Source organism: Apium graveolens, chromosome 9 (genome assembly GCF_009905375.1).
Source record: "Apium graveolens cultivar Ventura chromosome 9, ASM990537v1, whole genome shotgun sequence".
In the NCBI taxonomy this organism is placed as follows: Eukaryota; Viridiplantae; Streptophyta; class Magnoliopsida; order Apiales; family Apiaceae; genus Apium; species Apium graveolens.
The window spans coordinates 117,073,998-117,080,949 of record NC_133655.1 but is presented as its reverse complement, the minus strand read 5'-3'; positions in this window follow the sequence as shown (position 1 = coordinate 117,080,949).

Sequence of the window (6,952 nt, the reverse complement as noted above, 5' to 3'; positions counted from 1 at the left end):
CCAAGAGTTTTGAGCAATTTTGCTTGAATTACAACATGAACAAGAGGTTGTATAGTCTCGCGGAACTCCTGACAGAACTTCAGGCAGCTGAAGGATTATTTTGACAAAGTGTTCAAGTGAATGTGGCTGAGAAAGGTTCTTCCTCTAAACCGAAAGGTATGAAGAAGAAGAAAAAGGCTCAGGCACAGAAAGCTGTGAAAGCATTGGGAGTTTAAGGTGGTGTGAAAAATCCTAAAGGAAAGTGCTTCAGGTGCAAGCAGTCTGGTCACTGGAAACAGGATTCTTCCTAGGAAGACAAACAATAATGGTATATCTCTTTCTCTAGTTACAGAAACATATATAGCAACTATATCTACGAGCACTTGGTGTATAGATACAGGAGCCACTGATCATATTTGTAATTCTATGCAGGGATTCCAGCTATCAAGAATGCTTAGAGATGGTGAGAGATACGTATTCATGGTATATCTTACGAAATTAGCAGTAGTTACAGTAGGGGTTATTCATTTATCTTTTGGTTCTGATAGGATTTTGGTTTTGAACAACTGTCTTTATGTACCTTCTTTTAGAAGAAATCTAATTTCGGTTTATAAGCTTGTTATGGATGGTTAAAATGTTTGTTTGGTTCATAATGTTTCTATTAGGATGAATAAACGAATTTATGTTCTGGTACATTGCAAGACAATTTGGATATAATTACTCCTAGTCAACCCTCACTGCAACTACAATATAGGGAATTGAACAACACGTCTTCTACCTCTACTAAAAGAAAGGAACCTTCTAGTTTGAACCAAACATATCTTTGGCACTTGAGATTAGGTCATATTAACTTGAGGAGGATTCAAAGATTGGTAGCAGACGGGCCTTTAAGCTCATTATCAGTGGAGCCATTTCCAGTTCTTGAATCCTTCTTGGATGGAAAAATGACTAATAGGCATTTCAAGGCAAAGGGGAATAGAGCTAAAGAAGTGTTAAAATTGGTTCACTCTGATTTATGTGGACCCGTGAATATCCAAGCAAAAGGTGGTTATGAGTATTTCATCACATTCATTGACGATTGTTCTAGATATGGGTACATTTATTTGTTGCGCCGTAAGTCTGAGTTCTTTGAGAAGTTCAAAGAGTACAAAGCTAAAATGGAGAAGAGGCTTAATAAAAGAATCAAGTCACTACGATCAGATCGTGGTGGCGAATACTTGCTTGGAGAATTCAGGGAATATTTATTAGAAAATGGGATAGAATCCCAATTAACTACACCAGGCACACATCAACAAAATGGTGTAGCAAAGAGAAGGAACCGGACTCTTTTAGAAAGTATTAGATCGATGATGAGTTATTTGGATTTATCAAAGTCATTTTGGGGACATGCCTTAGAAATAGTAGCTTATCTACTGAACCTAATACAACTAAATCGGTTCCTAAAACCCCCTTAAAATTGTGGACTTGGGACAAACCGAGTCTAAGACACATTCAGATATGGGGTTGTCCAGCACATGTGCTGAACAAGAACGCGACTAAGTTAGAATCTCACACAGAAGTAAGGATGTTTGTAGGCTACCCCATGGGTACAAAAGGTTATTTATTTTATAGTCCGAAGAATCGGGATGTCATTGTTAGCACCAATGCTAGATTCTTAGAGCAAGACTATATAATGAATCACAAACCCATGAGTAGTATCGTTTTAGAGGAACTAGTTGGAGGGACAGATAATACCTAGAACCTATAGTACAGGTAGAGCAACCACAACAAAATGCACAACCTGGTCACTAATACCGCACCAATGCCTCATCGTAGTGGGAGGGTTGTTCGACAGCCTGATAGATTCATGTTTTTGGGAGAGTCTTCGGACTTGGTCTCTGGTAAACATGATGATGATCCCCGTACATACGAAGATGCACTACAGGACAAAGATGCATATCTTTGGGAAAAGGCAATGGAATCTGAGATGGAATCGATGTATTCTAATCAGGTCTGGGAGCTCGTGGAACCACCCAAAGGTATAAAACCTATTGGATGTAAGTGGATCTATAAGAAAAAGAGGGGATCTGATAAAAAGGTGAATGCCTGGAAAGCAAGACTTGTTGCAAAAGGGTATACTCAGAAAGAAGGTATCGATTATGAGGAAATCTTTTCGCCAATGGTCATGCTTAAGTCAATCCATATTCTTTTATCTATATAAGCTCATCTCAATTATGAGACTTGGCAAATGGATGTCAAGACAGCTTTCCTTAATGAAAGTCTTGAAGAAACCATCTATGTGCAGCAACCAGAGGGATTCATTAAGGAAGGCCAAGAGAATCTTGTATGTAAGCTTAAGAGGTCTATTTATGGACTTAAACAAGCTTGTAGGTATTGGAACTTTCATTTTGATCAGGTAGCCCAATCGTATGGTTTTGATCAAAGTCCGAGCGAAGCATGCCTGCATGAAAGATGTGAGGGAAATGCAGTGGTTTTTCTAGTGCTATATGTTGATAACATTTTACTCAGTGGAAACAATATTAAGATGTTGTCTTCAATAAAGGCATGGTTGTTCAAACAATTTGAAATGAAGGACTTAGGTGAAGCAGCATACATCCTTGGGATCACCGTTATAAGGGATCGCAAGAAAAGGATGTTGGCTTTATCTCAGGAGCTCTACATAGATGAGGTATTAGCTCGTTTGAACATGCAGGACTCCAAGAAGGGTAATTTACCTTTCAGACATAGATTTTCTCTATCAAAGAGTCAGTGCCCTTCGACACCTGAGGAGATAGAGAACATGAAGGCAGTTCCTTATGCTTCGGCATGTGGAAGCCTAATGTATGCTATGTTATGTACTAGAACTGATATCTGTTTTTCCGTGGGCATGGTCAGTAGATACCAGTCAAACCCAGGACATGAACATTGTAGTGCATTAAAAACAATACTCAAGTAATTGCGTAGAACTAAGGAGTATATGTTAGTTTACAAGTCCTCGGATTTGTTGCCTCTTGGATATACTGATTCAGATTTCCAAACAGATAAGGATAAGAGAAAGTCCACCTCATGATGTGTTTTTACTTTGGGAGGTGGAGTCATAATATGGAGGAGTGTGAAGCAGAAATGCATTGCAGACTCAACCATGGAAGCCGAGTATGTGGAAGCCTCTGAGGCAGCCAAAGAGGCTATATGGTTCTGAAACTTCCTGCTGGATTTGGATGTAGTTCCTAATTTTCCATGGCAAATCACGATTTATTGTGATAATACGGGTGTTGTGGCGAATACCAAGGAGCCACGGGCCCATAAGGCAATAAAACACATAGAGTGTAAGTATCACCTCATACCGCAGTTCGTTAAGCGAGGAGATATTATTGTGGCTGATATAGCGTCAAAGGATAACCGAGCAGATCCTTTCACGAAGAGTTTATCAGCTAAGGCTTTTTAGGAGCACGTGGAAGTGATAGGAGTCAGACACTTGGTCACATGGTTATATAGTTGGTAGTGGATTGATTGTAATAAACAATGATATACTCAAAGAATAGCTTGAGTATAAGTGGGAGATTGTTAGGGTTTATACTGAACTATTCGTTTGAAGTATATACTATTATAATAATCATTTGAGAATCTTGAATGCATGTTTTCACATTGTCTGTATATTATATATTGTAGACAATCTAGTATCAAATGGGATAGCAGAAGATTAGATTGTCAAGTTCCTTATATAATATAATAAAAGGTTCACAGTCTAAGTGGTGTTAGACAAACCACTGGAAGGGCTGAAATATTATTTGGAGATAGTATATCTTTACTATTGAATAATTCTTGTATACTTTGTGTATATTGAACGGGATCAAAATAGTAGAATAATTCTTTCTTTTATTCTGACAATAAAGAAGAACTAAGATTCTATGATATTATTATTGCTTAGGTTCTTAATCCGGATATAGTGATTGACACTTATATACAATGCACATGCCTTGATTCATATATTAAGTAATTTAATTTAAATTGCGAATTTATGTATTGGGAAATGATATTATATATAGAGTGGGATATTGACTATAAAAGGAAACTGTGTTCGAAAAATATATACGGGTAATGATGTCCTCTTGAAAGCTCATAAAGTTAATTGTGCTTTAGTCCTGTAGGCAGATTTGTTCTTGAACAATTATAAGGTTGAGTGGATGATCAATGATAAAAGATATTGATTAAATTAATTGTCAGAAATTAATTTAATTAATGGACATGCAATATCTTAAACATGGAGCATTTAATAAGCAAATAACACTACACCATAGATGGCCTACAGGAACACCCAAAAAATGTTACAACAGGCCAAAAAAATGTTACCATAGCCACCCAAAAGACCTAAGGTAACATAAAATTTAAGTTGCTTTTTTTCGAGTTACCTTTGGCCCCTAAGGTAACATTTCCTTAGCCCTGGTGCAACATGGACTTTTGTGTTACAATAGACACCAAAGGTAACATCCATGTATATCTATGGTATCACATTATGTATGTTACCTTTGCACTTTGAATTTATTAAAAAAAATAGGGCCCACTTGTGGGGCCCATATTGGGGCCCACAGGTGGGCCCCATTTTTTATAAATATTTGTATTATATTAATTTGATAGGATTTGTTTGTAAATAGAACATATATACCATTAACATGTTTTTCATACATAAAAAGCAATACTACATGAAATTATGCTATTCGAAATCGACAATCCCAAAATATCATTACATACCACAAAATGTATTACATCCAAACCAACTCAAACATTCAAACCATCACATGTCTAAAACTACGACAACAACAATTATTTTAACTAAACAAAATAGTTCAGGTTCTTTACTAAACATTAGGGAAACAAGATAAACTTAAATAGTTTGCTGATGTCCATTGATATGTCAGCAGGGAACTTGACACCGCGATCAATCTGAAAAGTAAAGACTTAAATATTAGATGTGTAGGGAGCAGAGGAAATTGATATCCAATTAGGTGAGTGCGATTGATTGAATGTTGTGTGCTTTCTAGCAAGGGCACAACTCGCACAAATGATTATACATAAGTGTAAACAATGATATGATGACTGAGAAAGTAACTTTTGATTAAGGGTTCAGTGTTTATGGTTGACTTACTAATGAAGCCGATATTGTTTTGAGTAATGAACTTTTATAACCTCTAACTGCAACTTTCTCTGCCATTTGAAGACGTGATAGTCTGTCTGGCCCCCCAACATTCACAACCAGTTGCATTTCATTACATCCTGGACATAACACAAACATAGTGTCATAACAAACATAAAGATAATAAAAGAATGAAACAATGGAAAATGGAAAATGGACCAATTGAATCATAAGCACGAAGGTAAATCAGTGATTTTATAGTGAATTGTGACTAAAATTCAATGCAAGTTATCTTGTAATCATGTGATACAACAGATTAAATTTATCATATGATGAACAACATGGCCGATTCAATCTCTGATTATGAATAATTTATAATATAGTTTTTACTTTTACAATATGTGAAGGTAGAATATTTTCTCCCGGAAAGGGTATATCTAAGTGTCCTCTTACTGCAGCTAAAGGATATCACAATCCAAATGGTATTTTGCAGAAACAACTTGAGCATGATATATTCATCAGAAAATACTTGTAAAAGTCAAGGTTGTGGAAAAGCTAGATGGGGTGAAGACCTCATAGTCAACTTAAGTACTAGTTCAACAAACAAGTGCTGGAATTTTCTCACATGAATAAAACACAGCAAAAATTGTATCAAAGGGAATGTTACAAGTGTAAACACACGATTGAAGAAGACTGTGAAAAAGTTTACAAGGATACAGTACAAAGTTTATGTCATATTTAATATTTTAACAAGGCATTTTTCTGTATAATATGAAGGGTTTTTTACACATAAACGTAATGAAAACGTAAATTTAAATCTTAAAAAAAACCGAAACCCTCCGCAGGATCCATGCAAAAAAAATATTTAATTCGTAGTTCAGTATGTTTACCTTAAGAAGCTTTACGTTAATGGAAATATGGAGGTCTTTAATAGCGATCCAATAACGATGAACGAAAATCCCTAGCAGCTGCTCCGCAAGTGTGAAGCACTCCACCGGTATCCACCAAGAGTACAATGTGATGGAGGAGGAAGAGGTTGAGAGAATTAGTTTCCTCCCTCTTGTTATACTTTAGAATTAGGGTTAATTATTTGGGGTTTAGGCAAATAGGGTTTATAATAGTATATTTATAGGCAAAATTTTTAGCTGAAAATTTTCCATAAACTATTATTATTATAAACCCTTTAATTGATTATTCTTATTAAGCAATTAACTAATAATTAAAACATCTTTTAATCATTAATCCCTTTTCTAAACACTTTAGAAAAATAATTCTCTCACTTGATTTAATTTCCAAAATTAAATTCTTAATTAATAATATTAAGAATTAATTAAATCTCATTTAATTAATTATTAAATCTGCTAATTAATTATTTATTTCACAAATAAATAATTACCAGCCATTATTAATTAATTCCTCCACCATTAAATCATTCTCTTTTATGGTGTGACCCTGTAGGTTCAATATTAAGCCGGTAGTAGAAATAAATAATAATAAAACTATTTTATCATTATTTATATAAATTCTCTAATTCATTAAATATGATTAATTAATAAATTAATCATATTTATTCTACATTGTGAGGGATACTTCTCAGCATATCGCGACCATCCGGATAATACGAATTCACTGCTTAGAATGCCAAGAACCTATTCAGTGAGTAGTTACCATACAATCAATTCCTTCTACCCTGCAATGTCATGATTAAATACAAGGCATGGAACTTGTGTCAAGCCTATCTTATTTAATCATTTGTTTTCCCATTCACTATGCTTAGTTCTATTTAATGTAAATTAGAAACTCCTTTCTAATTTCATTCACTCTGGCCAGAGATTCCTGAACCAGCATAAGTGGATCAGCATT